General features: G+C 41.5%; 1 protein-coding gene across 4 annotated transcripts in view; it reads left to right on the forward strand.

Moving 5' to 3' along the window:
- Positions 1 to 16,092, forward strand: part of CDK12 (cyclin dependent kinase 12) — a 108,232-nt gene extending 92,140 nt beyond the window's left edge. The window contains exons 14-16 of one of the 4 annotated variants that reach the window (XR_014444473.1): positions 8,911 to 8,982; positions 11,942 to 12,042; positions 15,700 to 16,092. The gene's annotated coding sequence lies outside the window, so the exon portion shown is untranslated. The remainder of the gene's footprint in view (positions 1 to 8,910; positions 8,983 to 11,941; positions 12,043 to 15,699) is intronic. The other 3 variants (XR_014444475.1, XR_014444474.1, XR_014444476.1) reach the window with 3 other exon arrangements.
- Positions 16,093 to 16,340: the final 248 nt, after the last annotated feature.

Below are 16,340 nucleotides of genomic sequence, written 5' to 3' on the forward strand. Positions count from 1 at the left end.
GCTTTTCTATCTGATACCTTCAATCTTCCAAAACTACTTAATGGTGAGCAGTTCACAATTCCCAATGTCCTAATTGGCATCAGCAGGAGAAAAGATCTATGCAAAAATTAGCTTGGATGATGTTTGCCATCCTTGGGATCTCTCTGGGATAAAACTGTCTCTACTCCAACTTCAGGAGTATCTACTTCGTCCACAATGTAGGGCAGATCGGGAGTTGGGTAATCCAAGACAGGAGCAGAAGCAAAGGCTTTTAAAGCCTGCAGAGCCAAGGATGACCAGCGTGAAAGGATCAGCTGCCTTTTTGGGTAAAGCAACAATAGGCATGACTATAGTAAAGAAGGAACGAATTCATCTCCTATAGTAAAACTAAAGAAGTTTTCTGGTGTACCTGTCCTCCCAGAAAAGGACAAGACCATGGACATATTGAATACCAGAATCTTCATCACTGAGCTAAGGATATATCTATAAAAGTCCTGGTTATTCCACAGTCCACAGAGGCTGAGGCCCTAACTTCTTGATCAAGAATCTGAACTGGCAATAATACTGAATTATTTAGAGGTTCTTCTAGACCCAAATGTAGCTCTCTATTCAAATTTGGTTCTTGTCTTTTTTTCCTGCCTTTTAGGGTGCAGAGTTTGGCGCAATGGCCTTTCCCCACACAGTATAGACAGTTCCATTGAGTGACTTCTGAATTGCAGAGAAAGATGGTATACCCCAGTCTGCATGGGTTTCACTGGTTCCTCTGCTACCTTGGCAGTGGAGACTTGAGGAGGTAATGACCATCCTTTATATTTTCCATTCTTCATTTCCAGATGCGTCTATCAATATGTATTGCTAATTACATGTCCAAGGATTCCAGAGCTGGATACTGGATGAGGTAATACTTTATCTGATCAGGCGAAACTGGCTACGAAGGGCTGGGTCATTCCACCCAGAATCACCTTGCCCACCTATGGAATTCAGTACTGTAGCCCTCAGCCATATTTCAACCTTGTTTACGGCAGTTTAGAGGAGCTTCTGCTGAAGCTACCATGTCTGGATCATCAAACAGGACCTCCTGAGTGCTGAACAAGGCATCAACCGAATGGAGGTCTAATTTGTCAGCCTTTAAATAAAACTCCCAGGACTGAGGTTCACGCTGAAGGAAGGAGTTGATGATTCCCACTTGTTGGGCTTCAGAGCCTGAAGAATATGATTTGAGCTTGAAATACAACTCTCTCTGAATTTAAAAAATACTTTTTGGTCCCCTGTAAACCGATCTGTGAGAGACCATTTTGTTTTCAGCACAGAACTTTGACACTGCTGGAGACTTCCTGGATTCTTTCTGGGAAGTGACCCAAAGGCTCAATTCTTGTAGTGGCTGTAACTGATTTTGAATTCGAGCAGCCAGAACCTGGGCTGGTTTTGCTGGCATAGCTCCATATCAAGGAAAAAAAAAAAAAATTATAATGTTACAGTATTTATACCATGGGATACAAATACCAGGTATAAAAGCAAATGTATACTATATATAAAACAACATTTTATTTAATTGCACTCACTACTGCAGTTAGTGGGATAGTTAAGGGTTAATTTATTTATTAAGATATTAATATAGCCAACAAATATTCTGCAGCACTTTGTAAACCACCTTATCACCAAACCACAATCATCTCATCCAATGCAGAGTTTGAACTAGGTTGATCCTGGACAAATCCTGGTACAGGTAATATCTAAGGGAATCCTAAATCCTTATAGCACTTGAAGATAATAGTTGATAATTGGAGCCAGTACTCATGGTTGAATACCATAAATCATAACTGGCCTAGCTTTTTTAACAGGTCTCAAAGCAAATTTCTGGCACTTGTTCTTTGTCTTGAAGCACAAATTAGTTACAGTAATCCTGACAAGAACCCCACAAAGTGCCCAATATTATTTTTTATTACCAGTTACTTATATAGCTTACACGTGTTCCGCAGCACTTATACAGACATTACACAGCAGGACCAGATGGAGTTTGTTTTAGGCCAAAAGGTAGGGGACCACACCACCAAAGTTATTAACTTTATTCCATGTTTTCGGCTCTATCGCTATGATACTTCTGTCCTTGGATGCAGAAAAAGCCTTTAATCTGGTTGATTGTTGGTTTGTTAAAGGTGTCTAGGACCTGCCTCTTCAAAATGTTAACCTACCACCATCCAAATACTAAATTCCAGATATTTGTACTGTTTAAATTAAAAATACATTATAAATTGATTGCAATTATTACTCTCCCTTCACCCATAGTAACTGGGCTGCCACAAACGATTCCCTTTGTATGACACCCCTCAAAATGTCTGGGTTTGGGTGTTATTTTTTTTACACATGATTCTGAGTCAATTTAGATTGCAAACTGATAGTTTTGGGCTATTGAACTGGACTTGCTTTATGGCGTTCCCTTCCGAATTTCATTTTTGTGGCACATTAACAATCAAACTAATGTTCCTATGGGGATACTTTTATTTATTGCTTACTTTAATTAAATATGACCCATGCACCTTTTTATAAAGATCTCCACAAAAATGTTGGGACACTGTGGGGCAATTAAAGACTGACATGTGAACCTTGTATCCTTACCGGTTTAGACACTAATGTGATCACCTACTGTGGCTCTCCAGCTGTTGAGAAACTACACATCCCAGCATAAAAGATTGAAAATGACAAAACAAACTTAAGCGCTAAACTCTGTCCTGCTGCTGCTGGATCACCAAAAAACAACTCCAAACTATCAAACATCAAAAGTCTGAGGATACACTACAGCGTCAGACTTTTTGTTCAGAAAATACTTAGCACTTTTTTTTTTAAACAACTTTTTATTAAGTCAAAGCATCAAATTAAAACATGATACATTGCTGTATATTCAAGCATGTGAGTCAGATATCATATATTCAAATACATGAGGTGAGGTTAGGTTACATAGTAATCATAGGTTTCCTTATTATTATAACATATGTACAGAATATCGAACTTGAAAGAAGAGGAGAACACGTTATAATAGGACTAGCGGAGGATCATTAAGTAACATCTGTTCTTCGTACAATCGGGTATTTTGGAAACATTGATGGAGAGTTTGTTTAGTCGACCTGGGTAATGTTTCCATGTAGCTGTTCCAGGTAGCAAAGAACTGTTTGGTATGGGAGTCCTTTTGGAGGGAGGCCTCCAACCAATCCATGTGGAAAATAAAAAAACGTTTATCTTTGAACATCGCCAAGGCTGGAGGGGAGGTTTGGATCCATACTTGAAGGATCATTTTGCGGGCAGCAGAAGAAATTGCCAGCATTAATTTTTTGATGGGTTTAGGGGCACTAATTTCCTCCGGGAGGATGCCATATATGGCCCACTCCGGGGTGAGCGGAGTGTAATTTACCAAATGCTCGTTAGCAAAGTCACGAACATCTTCCCAGAATCTCTTAACTAGCGGGCAAGCCCAAAACCAATGATATAGGTCTGCTTGAGGGTTATTACATCTAGAGCATCCTGGAGAATCTAGAATTTGCATCTGGAACCCTCGTGAGGGAGAAATGTATGACCAGTGGAAAATGTTTAAGTACACTTCCCAGAATTTGGCCATTGGGAATGTCGTGATTGAGGTCTGTAAGGTCTTTAACAGAGTGTCTGTTGTTAGGGAAGGGAAGTGTTCTAACCATTGGTTAAGGCCTGTGCGTTGCGATGAATAGTCGATAGGCTTTCGGAGGAATTTGTAATAAGTAGAGATCGCTTTTTTAGGTAGGGGGGGAGCTAAGAGTACGTTGTCAAGATCATTATTCCAATCTCTTTCCGGGATAAGTTTGGAAATTTTGTCAGTGTACGATTGGGCTTGAATAAAATTTAAGTTAAGAGTGGTTATTATTGGATAGTCTTTAGAGGCTTCTAGAAAAGTGAGTGGTTTGTGAGTTTGGGTGTCTATTAACTGTCCAACTCTGTATAATCCTGCATTATTTCAACTCGTAAAGAGGGGTGGAGCATTACCATCATGGAATTGGGGGTTTCGTAGGAAAGGCAGATGTATGGTGTGGTTTGGATTCAAGTGGAAAGAGTGGCGTAAAGTTAGCCATAATTTACGGACAGACATTAGGATGGGGTTGAGATGTATTTCCGGAGGGATGTCCCTATCTTCTAGGTGTAAAAAGGCAGTTAGGGAGGTATGGGGTAGAAAGTTTTGTTCTAGGGTGGTATTAGCGTAAGTATGATTTGTGAGTAACCAGTCTTTTAGGTATCTGAATACCGCCGCTTGATTATATATCATTATATCCGGGAAATTAATGCCGCCATTCCATTGGGGTTGAGTTAATTTTATCATTCCAATCCTTGTTCTTCCCTTGTTCCAAATGAAAGTTTGGAACAGTTTCGTTAAAGTGAGGATATCGGGTTTAGTAAGTAGAAGGGGCAAAACCTGGAGTTTGGGGAAATATATCATTTGCAGGAGGTTCGCCCTGCCTAAGTAGGACAGCTGGAGATGGCCCATTCTGTTTAGATCTCTGGCGAGATTTTTGATAGTTTTACTTATGTTATAAGTATATAGGTTTTGTATATTTTTGGGCAGGGTTATGCCTAAATAAGTCAGGCGACCCTTAGCCCATCTCATGGGTAGCTGTGAAGCCCACTTGGGGCTACTTAGCACTTTTTAAGTAACCAAATTAAGGCACTCCTTATAGTCTCCAGATAACTAAATCCTTTCTTTTTGTTTAAAAGTTCACCTACAGTCTTTCTTTCTTGACAAAAAAATGTAAAAATATATAACATCAACTAAAAACAAATAAGCTGGGGATCGATCAGTGCAGAATCCGGTCTTAAATACACTTCGGACAACTTAAAACAAATAAGCACTGACGTCACAGGACATCAGCGCCTGTCCCCTCTTTGGGGAACACTGAATGAAAAAAGTCAGTTGAGACTTACTTTTATTTCCGAAGGCAGGAGAAATCATCCAATGGGCAGCGACAAGCTAATGATTTCTCTTGCTAGCGGATGCATGGGGAGCATAGCACATCTCCTGGCATGATACTGTTGGGGGGGCGATCGGCAGCACAACGTTTCAGCGCTTGGTAAGCAGCAATTTTTGCTGCTTACTGAGCCAACACGAATGCCCCCATTAATCCCTTAATTCAGGCTTGTCCAACCTATGGCCCTCCAGCTGTTATGAAACTACAAGTCCCATCATGCCTTGCCACAGTTTTGCTATTTGCCAATACTAAAACTATGGCAAGGCACGCTGGGATGTGTAGTTTCACAACAGCTGGAGGGCCACTATTTGGACATGCCTGCCTTAATTCCTAGATAGAAAGTTGCAGCTTTGTGTGCTTCAGCACATCTGTAACTTTACCGGGTAAAGGGCTAGATTAGATTCAACTTTATTGTCATTACCCATGTACAAGAGAAGGAAAGGTTTTCTTCAGAATATAGCGCTACCAGGACATGCAGCCTAAAACATACACCAATAGTGTTATTGTCAACCACTATAAATTGTATAACATATAAATTTAACAGGCGCTTTCCCTTTGAACACAATGTGAAACATTATACATGTGAGGTTAACATAAATACATCGACCTGATGGTTTTGGTCTTGTCCTTTTTTTTCTCCCTTGTAAGAACACAGCAGATTCCCGGTGAATTCTGTAAAAAAAGACTGGTCTTATTTAAATCCCTTAGATTGGGGATTTAACCCCTTCCCGACATTTGACGTACATTTACGTCATGGTCGGGATGTACTTCCCGACACATGGCATAAATGTACGTCATGCCTTTGAATTGTCACCGCGTCTACAGACGCGGTGACCAAGGGACGATGTCTGCTGTCCCTGACAGCAGACATCCTCCCTCATTGCCCAGGGGGGGCAGCGATGCCCCCCGTCATGGGCGATCGCTACGATTGGCTGTTCAAACGTGAACAGCCAAAAGCAGCGTTAAACTGTGTGATGTGTAAAATTTAGACTCTGCTGCCCCCTAGTGTCCAAAAAAATTAAAGGAGGTTGAAATAATGATGTTATAATAAAGTTTAGATATGGTTTATGTTAGTTATTAACTATTTTGAGTGGTATGATTATTTGTCTCACAAGCAGAAAATTTTACATTTTGCAAATAGCAAAATGTTCCATTTTTTTACGACATTTTGGTATTTTTCACAAAAAAAAAAACTGTATCGACCAAAATTTACCACTAATTTAAAGTACAATGTGTCACGGGAAAACAATCTCAAAATCACTGGGATAAGTAAAAGCAAAAAAAAGTTATCCCCACTTAAGTGATACCTGTCAGATTTGAAAAAAAGGCCTCTGTCAGGAAGGCAAAAACAGGCTGTGTCGGGAAGGGGTTAAAAGTGACCATAGAACAGAAGACACATTTGAAAAGATAAACAATCTTAATGTACATTGCACTTACAAATTGAAGATGGTATAAAAGGCATAAAAGTTATCCCGGGGCAAAGCAGCTACCACGGCAGTAAGTCTCAATATCAGTCAGGAGTGAAGACGTCATAAGAGAATCATATCTACGGGTGTGCCAGGATCAGGTGAAAGCCACACTTAACGCGTTTGAAGTTCCTAAGAGCTCTTCGTCAGAAGTGTAGTGAGAATGTCTGACAAACCTGTATTTGTACCCCCCAAAGTCAAGCTATTAGTTAAGCTCTGTGGAGCGTAGATTGGAATGCAAGCTCCATTGAGGAATAGCAGCCATACTGGATCCGGCTGTGGTGACATCATTTCCGTTGCGCCGTGTACCGGCATTATTGCGGACAGCTGTTTTATGGACTTTGGGGGATACAAATACAGGTTTGTAAGCCATTCTCATCACACTTCTGACGAAAAGCTCTTAGGAGCTTAAAATGCGTTGTGTGGCTTTCACCTGATCTTTTAAGCTATAAAAAGAGATAAGCACCAGGGTGATAGTGATAAATATACAGCCATTTCTCAAACACATTCTATAACATGTTAGTTAGGAACTCATAGTCTGCACGTGTATCACTCTTTTTATCATTCTCACATTTATCCTTTTTTTTTTTTGTAGCTTAATACATGCCCCTGTGGCACAGTTAGTCAAAATACTCTCGATCACACAGCAATAAAAGTTCCCTCACACCCCCCCCCCCCTTCCCATGGCATTTTGGTAAGAAAAAATGTATACATATGTGTGTGTGTATGTATGTATGTATGTATGCAGCTTCATGCCAGTGCACTGGACGGGTGCCGGCACCCTCACAGACCTGCTGGCGCTCGCTCCCCCAAGTGGCAGCGGGGTCTTCCTTACAGTAGCTATGACACTGAGTCTGTTGCTGCTGTAAACAGGTTGCTGACTGAAGTTCATGCTTGATGGATTTCTGCACATATGCATTTTGTGCTTCAACCTTGCAAGAATTCAAATGGTTAGAACAAAATAAACGAAAAAGATTTGTCCTTTACATTTTTAAGTTAACAGTCAACATAGACAAAAGGTCAACACAAGCAAAAAATTTTTATTATTTTTTACTTTTTTTTTTCAAAATTTGTTTATTGGTGAATCACGATACAAAATAGAGATAGCTCCATAACATAGAAGCATAAAAGTGTACATAGAAACTGGAAAAGCCATTTGTATTTTTTTTTTTCACTTTCTTATACTTTACCATCGACATGGAATACTTGGAAATGGTACAGTGACATGCAAGAGTAGCATGGCAAGCGAAGCTGTACGCTAATTGGGGTTTCACTTGCCCAAATGTTCAAATTTGACACTTAGACACTGTAAAACCCTGTAATAAACACTGTTAATACTGTTGATCATATGATCCTCAACCAAAATGCTAGTATTTACATCAAAGTGGCTAAGGTTTGACAATACAGTACACCATGTATCAAAAACTGTGCAGGAAATCGGGAAACTGAATACTCCAGTAAGGTATGGGTGAGGTGGGCTATCTTTTAGGGTATGTACTGAACATACCTTACTGGAGTATTCAGTTTTCCAATTTCCTGCACAGTTTTTGAAACAAAAGGGTGTACTTTGAATCACCCTTGTATGTATGACCTCCAATCTGCATTTCACTGTATTTCTCTTAGGCAACTTATTCCTCTTACACTTTTCACCACTGAAAATCTCAGTTTACTTTAAAAACTAAGGGACTTGGGGGGGGGGGGGGGCGTGACTTGAACGAGCTAGGTGCCGGCAGCGGTTTTCTGGAGCTCCCGTATCCCATCCTGTATAATATCCTTTCTACATTACCAGACGGCTCTAAACCTGGTACTAGCGACTGGACACCTACCTGACCACCTGGTGCCCCTGCTAGAACGCTGGTGCGGTCTTTGTCTGCCGCTCCGGTGACAACACCTGATGCGGCCTAATGCTGCTCCGGCTCCCGGACGTTCTTGTCGCCCGCGGTCGGCTGCCCTGCACAGAGTGTAACATCTTGCTCCCAAATGGTAAAGTGGGCTGGGGGGACACGCGCTGGTGCTGTCCCTGGAGTGTATTAGCGGCGAAGCAGCTAGCGGTCTTTGCTGAGACTCGCTGCTGCGGCCCGAACGGGGAGAGCCAGCGCCATCTTGCCTGGCTCACGGGTCCATCGAGCTTGGCGCGGCTGTGCGAGGAATGCTGTAAACCCTGCCACTACAGGACCGACCTTATATCCGTACTTTGCTCTACAGCCACATATATTCGACCCGGGGGTTTGTGTTTCATCCTTAATCTTGTGAAAATTTCACCTCTGGACATGGAAAAAGTGTGTTTGTTTTTTATATTTTCTTTTAATAAATGTTTTATGTTTAAAATTCATTGTGTATGAATTATAAAGCTAAGAGAGACAGGAATTACAATTCAAACACTATATATATATATATATATATATATATATATATATATATATATATATATATAAATTATAATATATAATTATTTTTTGTTAACATTTGTGCTTGTATTTTAGGTCAAGAGTAACTGATTGCCAAAGCAGATGAGTTGGGATGAAATGACTGCAAATGCTTCTGGTAAATGTTTGGTATGTGCACGTCTGATATATAATTCTTGCTAAGGCCACTGGGGGGCATTAGAGTGAAGTGCTTTACTGTTTTCTTATAGAAATGTTTAAACCAATATATTCACATATGTAGCTCTTGAATCACAGCTATTCTCCCCCCTCTCTCTCTGTTACTTACTGCATGCACATCCTTCTCCATTAAAATCACCTCATTTTGATAACCCCCTTTTATCCTCAACTGTTTATTCCTGGAGACGGGCTAGAAAGTCCCTCAAAATGCAATACTTTTTATTGCCTAGCTCTCTCATTTGTAGGTCATTCTGTATTTCAAGAGGGTAAAGCCACGTCAACTTTCACTATTTGTCGCTGCTCTGGAATCCTTTGCCTAAGGGACTTATTGAATTCCTCACATACTCCACTCGGTTATGGATCATTAGGTCTCCAGCAGTTAGGTCGACATGCATAAAGGTCGACATGGGTGTAGGTCGACACAAGCATTAGGTCGACATGGGCAAGGTTGACAGTCAAAATGTCGACATGAGGTTTTTTGACCCGAATGTTGACACTGAAACGTAGCACTGTGTCCTCTCGCATGGCTTGCAGCGCTAGCCATACGAGGGCACAGTGCCTTGCCTTGCTACGCTCGGCACACTGTTTTATTCTCTCACCTTGCCCTAGTGGATGGTAGGGCATGAAATACTGCCTGTCGGCCCATGTCGGCACAAAACACAATGAAAAACCCCATGATGACCTAATGTCTGTGTCGACCTAATGACATGTCGACCTACACCCAATGTCGACCTACACCCATGTCGACCCAATGCTTGTAGACCTAATGACCGTACCCCCTCCACTCACCTTTGACGAGGCCACAACAAGTTATACTGTAATCTACTTCCGCATCAAACGTTTGCTTATTTTTAGGCAACACATTATATACAATCTTTACTATCTCGACTCTATTATTTGTACTAACTCACTCCATATCCGTTATATATGCTTATACTTGCACAGAACTAGACCCAGAAACTGATCATCCCAAATTAACTTAATGGACTGTACAGGTTCCAACCCTTACCCCTGATATTCTACTAAATACACTTCTGCTCAGTCTACACACCAAAACGATTTGGGCACAATCCCATCAATCTGGACCCAATTCAGACTGATTGGATGCAGATTGGGTCAAAATCGTTTGGTTGGATCCGATTCCGATCCTACCTGCTGCAGGTAGGATCTGTATAAGATCCATTCATCTGAATACAGATGGGATCGGATCGTATGCAAATCGGATTGCACGTTTTGCATCCAATCCAAATCGTTTTGGTGTGTACCCAGCATTAAACTTATCCCAGCCACTATCAGGAGATGTTGTATAAAGTCTTTTATCAAGCCTATTTCTCCCCAAGACAATGTCAGTTCATGGGCATTTGTGATAGAGAACTGCCCTAAATGCCATACACCAGAGGCATATCTTTTACACTGTCTCTGGAGCTGCAGCCATGTCCAAACCTTCTGGACTGAACTGCACAACTATGCCCCTTCTCTTTGAAGTTGTATTTTATCTGCACTATATCTTGAGCACTGTTTAGATAGTTAGCAGATCAGACTGCAATCCCAAAACTAGACCAAAAAACGTATCATACTTATATCTACAGAAGCCAAAAAGACCATCCTCCAGCAGTGGATTCAAGAATCTGCGCCCTCGCTACACATGGCCACGTTCCTGTTCACACTGATGGAGGTGTCTGCTCCAAGCACTACCTCCTCCGCTGCCCCCGGTGACGCTCCGTCCCCGCATGATGTCCACAACCCGGCAATATCGATGGGTCGCTAAAATGGTCTGAAGAGAGCAAAATGCAGGGTCGCTCTGGAACTGAACCGTTTCAAAGTCCCAGAGCGACCCTGCATTTTGTGATGTGAAAGCTGTATCAGATTCATTAAGCATAATACAATTACATCTAATTTCTAAACATAAAACTTAGTTAAAAATGCCACAAACTACGCATATAATAAACTGAAAAACTGGCTTTAATAGAAAAACAAAATATACCATAAAACTAATATCTATAATTAAGATGACCGTGCCGAGCATGATCTTACAAGTTGTTGCCTGCTTACAAATATTTTAGAATAACATTACCAGTTTCTTTTAGATTTATTATAGAAAGGAGAGTAGTAATGAACATATCTGTTCATTACTACTCTCCTTTTTATGATCAATCTAAAAGAAATATGATTGATTACAGAAACATAGGATATTCTATTTGAACAAAAAATATATTTACTTAAGCAAAAACCAAAATGCAAAATATACAACTCACTGTTGCAGTGTGCATTTAGTATTTTAAGAAAATCTATGAAGAATTTGTTCTTAGGGAAATAAATGCCTCGGTCAGACCCTCCTTTATGGGTGCCCTCCGGCCTGATCTAATTATTCTAAATCTGGGTATACATTTGAGGTACAGGAATTCATTACGACATCGGAACGAATCGCCATCAGCGGGGATTGCTGGTATACACTGACACAATGTTAATTAATGATCACTATTCCGTCCGTCATTAGCAGGTATTAGGATTCTAGTGATATCAGGTTTGACTTCATGCTGCATATGACTGCGGAAGCTCACATATCAGCAGTACATGCTGAGCAATATAGGCGACATGATCTGCCCAAATGGATGTTTCATCACAGCTTCGAACTTCTTCAGGGGTCAGAGGCTTTGGAAGGCTAAAGCCTCCCTGACAAAGTCCGAAGCGCTGATGAAACGCATTGGTGCCGTTTGACTCTATCTGAGTCTGTTCCACTGCTGATGCCGTGAACCGGAGACTGACTACATCTGCGGCATATATTAAACACTTATTTGCAAGCACTAGCAAGCTGATTATTGGAAAATTTGATTTATATGAGCTTTTACTTCTGTAAAATTTAGTTTTGTAATACTACTCATTTGTGCTCCTCCTCTTCTTGTTTTCAAAGCTGCTATACTGTGCCTGTGGTGGGTCCATTGAGGAGAGCAGCACTACACAAGGAAAAAAAAGAGGACGGATTTGCTTATACAATTTAAAGACTGCGCTTTGGTTTGCTAATTCTGATTATATATCTGCAAAAAAGTCTTGATAAAAGGGTTCAGACCCTGAAACGTTGACAAGCTTACCCCTTAACTTATATATATATATATACACTACAGTGCAGAAGCGTTAGGCAGGTGTAGAAAAAATGCTGTAAATTATGATTTCAAAAATAGAAATGTTTATAGGTTTTTATCAATTAATAAAATGCAAAGTGAATAAACCAGAAGAGAAATCTAAAACAAATCAATATTTGATGTGACCACCCTTTGCCTTAAGTACTGTTATGTATGCTTGTGCACAGTTTACGAAGGAACTCAGCAGGAAGGATGCTTCGGTACTTGTGTATTAGCAGGGCGCCTGGCTACGCTATGCTGACAACGTACCTTAGGCTACGTTGTCAGCATAGCCTAGCCGGGCGCCCTGATAATATGTGAGTAGTGCATTACACTTACCTAATGTCCTAATGCCCCTGGCGCCAGCGTTCCCCTCCTCCATGACACCACGGCGGCAGGGTTCCCCTCCTCCGACAGCCTCCTCCATGACACCCCGGCGGCAGCGTTCCTCTACTCCGGCAGTCACTCGTCACTCCCCGGCGGCAGCAATGTTCGTAATTCAGCGTACTGCCGCTGGGGGAGCATCACTTGGTTTCCCTGCTCCCCTAGCGGCACTACGCTAATTGCGTACATTGCTGCCGCTGGGTTGTCATGGAGGAGGCTGCCGGAGGAGGGGAACTCTGCCGCCGGGGTGTCATGGAGGAGGGGAATGCTGGTGCCGGGGACATCGCTGTGGGGATCGTGATGGATATTAGGTAAGTATAATTTACTAAAAAACAACAAGAGGTAGATTGTCCCCTCTGCTGGCGCTCTGATAGGATGGTACCTCCCTTGAAATTGAGGTACGATCCTCTTCTCCCAAATTTTTACGACAGCTACGGTATATATATAAATACCATACATCCCTTTGAATACAGCAACGTAAATTAGGACGCGTCACTGCCCACTCGCTGTTTGCTGTTCCTCGCTGCCCACCCAGCTGCACAGTTTCGTGGCTGAGTGGATTGGCCAGAAGTGGGTTTTTCGCTGTTCCTCAATGCCCACCCAGCTGCACAGTTTCGTGGCTGAGTGGATTGGCCTGAAGTGGGTTTTTACAAGTTGTAAAAACCCACTTCTGGCCACGAAACTGTGCAGCTGGGTGGGCAGCGAGGAACAGCGAACAGCGAGTGGGCAGTGACGCGTCCTAATTTAATTTACACCTTCTTCCACCTGCCAGCTCGTATAATTATCGGAGCGGAATTCCCAGGGGTACCCAAATTGGCGATACAGAAGTATACTATTTCAGAGGTGGAGAAGAGGAACGTTGCTGTATTCAAAGGGATGTATGGTATTTATATATATACCGTAGCTGTCGTATAAATTTAGGAGAAGAGAATCGTACCTCAATTTCAAGGGAGGTACCATCCTATCAGAGCGCCAGCAGAGGGGACAATCTACCTCTTGTTGTTCTTTACCTAATTGATGGTGTTTGGGTCACCATTCTTCAGTTTGAACTCTCCATAGGCTGCTCTAGCGCAGGTGTTCATTGACTTTTCACTTTGTGTTCAAGTATAATTTACTACAGAAAAGAGTGCCTTTTCTTGGTGCACCTAGAGAAATAATACTTAGTAAAACATCACTTTTATTGAGTTCATTTAAAATAGTTGCGAAGATATAAAAAGGACTGGACAACACATAAGACAACAAATAGTGATTTTTAAAAAGGATAAGAATCCTCACCTAGCGGGACCCCACTACCCGTTATCACCGTTATTATTTATAATAGATATAGTGTGGCACGGAAGACTTGTTTATATTACCAAAGTCATGTAATGTGGATAAGTCAGGTTTGTAACTTTATCATATACAATGTATCACAATAGTCCTGAGGCTCACTTAGTGCAGCCACCAGCACGCGCTTGAACACGGATGTGATGCCGTTTCAGCGCTGCTGTTAGGCTTGCTGGAGCCAGTAGTTCCACAACCTGCGTTCCAACCGCAGAGCTGAGTCTGAGGTGTGCCTGTGTGCACTCCCTCGCTCATGTGGATCTAGAACAGGCAGGGACACACACGGCTCTGGCGCCAGAGACCGTGTCAGTGTACTGATTGGGGACCGTGTCCAACGGAAACCCCAATGTAGCCAACAACAAATATATATACAGTTTGTAAGTGGGGAGGGGAAAGTGGGGTATTAGACACACTAGGTGTGTAGTTAGTCGAGCGTACGCTTTCGCAAAAAAGCTTCCTCAGGACCCTGAGGAAGCTTTTTTGCGAAAGCGTACGCTCGACTAACTACACACCTAGTGTGTCTAATACCCCACTTTCCCCTCCCCACTTACAAACTGTATATATATTTGTTGTTGGCTACATTGGGGTTTCCGTTGGACACGGTCCCCAATCAGTACACTGACACGGTCTCTGGCGCCAGAGCCGTGTGTGTCCCTGCCTGTTCTAGATCCACATGAGCGAGGGAGTGCACACAGGCACACCTCAGACTCAGCTCTGCGGTTGGAACGCAGGTTGTGGAACTACTGGCTCCAGCAAGCCTAACAGCAGCGCTGAAACGGCATCACATCCGTGTTCAAGCGCGTGCTGGTGGCTGCACTAAGTGAGCCTCAGGACTATTGTGATACATTGTATATGATAAAGTTACAAACCTGACTTATCCACATTACATGACTTTGGTAATATAAACAAGTCTTCCGTGCCACACTATATCTATTATAAATAATAACGGTGATAACGGGTAGTGGGGTCCCGCTAGGTGAGGATTCTTATCCTTTTTAAAAATCACTATTTGTTGTCTTATGTGTTGTCCAGTCCTTTTTATATCTTCGCAACTATTTTAATGAACTCAATAAAAGTGATGTTTTACTAAGTATTATTTCTCTAGGTGCACCAAGAAAAGGCACTCTTTTCTGTCCTCCTTAAAATATCCTGTCTGTGCCTCTGGTAGCACACCCTCGCATTTACATATATTCAATTAATCAATTATGCTATGAGGGTCCACCCGTTTGTTACAATAAATCTACCTCTGTGCGACTGACAAACCTTTCTCTAAACGTTCTATAATTTACTACACACACACTATTAACACCCATTTCACCCACTAACACAATCATACCCCCGGTATCCACGTGGGCGTTGAGTTAAATTTATAAAGTGTGGCGAGCCACTGAGCCTGAAGCGTGGCGAGCGCAGCACTAAGTTTTAGTGTCCATGCCGACGGTGTCAACATTCAGAACATGTCGACCTAGTGCTTGGGTCGACCTAATCACTCTGTCAACCTAACCCATTTTGACCCTCCTGCATGTCGACCTTCAGTTATGTCGATTAGTGGTGGCAACCTAATGCTTGTTGACCTAGTTGCTGTCTATCCAATGATCCATACACCTTTTACCATACCCACATATATATATATATATATATATATATATATATTTATATATATATTTATATATGTATAATATTTTTTTTTTTTCCCACATCAATACTTATATATATAAATTTAATGGTAAGGTGATGATAATATCTGCCTGCCTTTTTTGCACAGTTACATAGCCCTTGAAATATTGATGCATCATCACTTTAAATCTGTTTTATAACAGTGCGTGTTTATTTGTTTTTATAGCATCCTGAGGAGGCCGATCAAGGCGAAACTAGTTGATGAATGTGGACAAACTGATCCTGCCAACACTGTTTTGCGCATACACAGCGCCGATGGGAAGTCTGCCAGCAGACCCCCTGCACGTTTAGGAGAAAGATAATGACATGCCCCATACACACCAAGGACTTTATATAATCATTGGATTATTTTTTTAATCAGGACTATTTTTGGGGGAATAATTTTTTATATGTTTTGTCTTGTGTCATCTCATCTCATTTTAACATTATGTATGTATACCGGTATTATGGAATTTGTAGACTCACCCAATACCATGTGTAAGCACCAAATTTTAGTTTGTATTAATTAGATGCACTTGTTATACAATTTTACTATAATAAAATATTTATTATTGTGATACTATTGAGTTACGTTGATTATTTTACATATAGGTGGAGATAAGCACTGGGTGACACCTTACTTGGGTATTGTAGTGTACCCCACACCCAGCTGCTTGGTGGTCTGTAGCACAGTCTCCATCCATTGGGGTATCTACTCCCTCTCAAGAAGGGACCATACAAATTCCATCCAACCATAACGATCCAAATTGTATGGTCCCTAACAATTTTTTTTTCTTATTTTAGCAAGACTTCAACCACTGTGCTTGT

This window comes from Crinia signifera, chromosome 6 (genome assembly GCF_055691185.1).
Source record: "Crinia signifera chromosome 6, ASM5569118v1, whole genome shotgun sequence".
In the NCBI taxonomy this organism is placed as follows: Eukaryota; Metazoa; Chordata; class Amphibia; order Anura; family Myobatrachidae; genus Crinia; species Crinia signifera.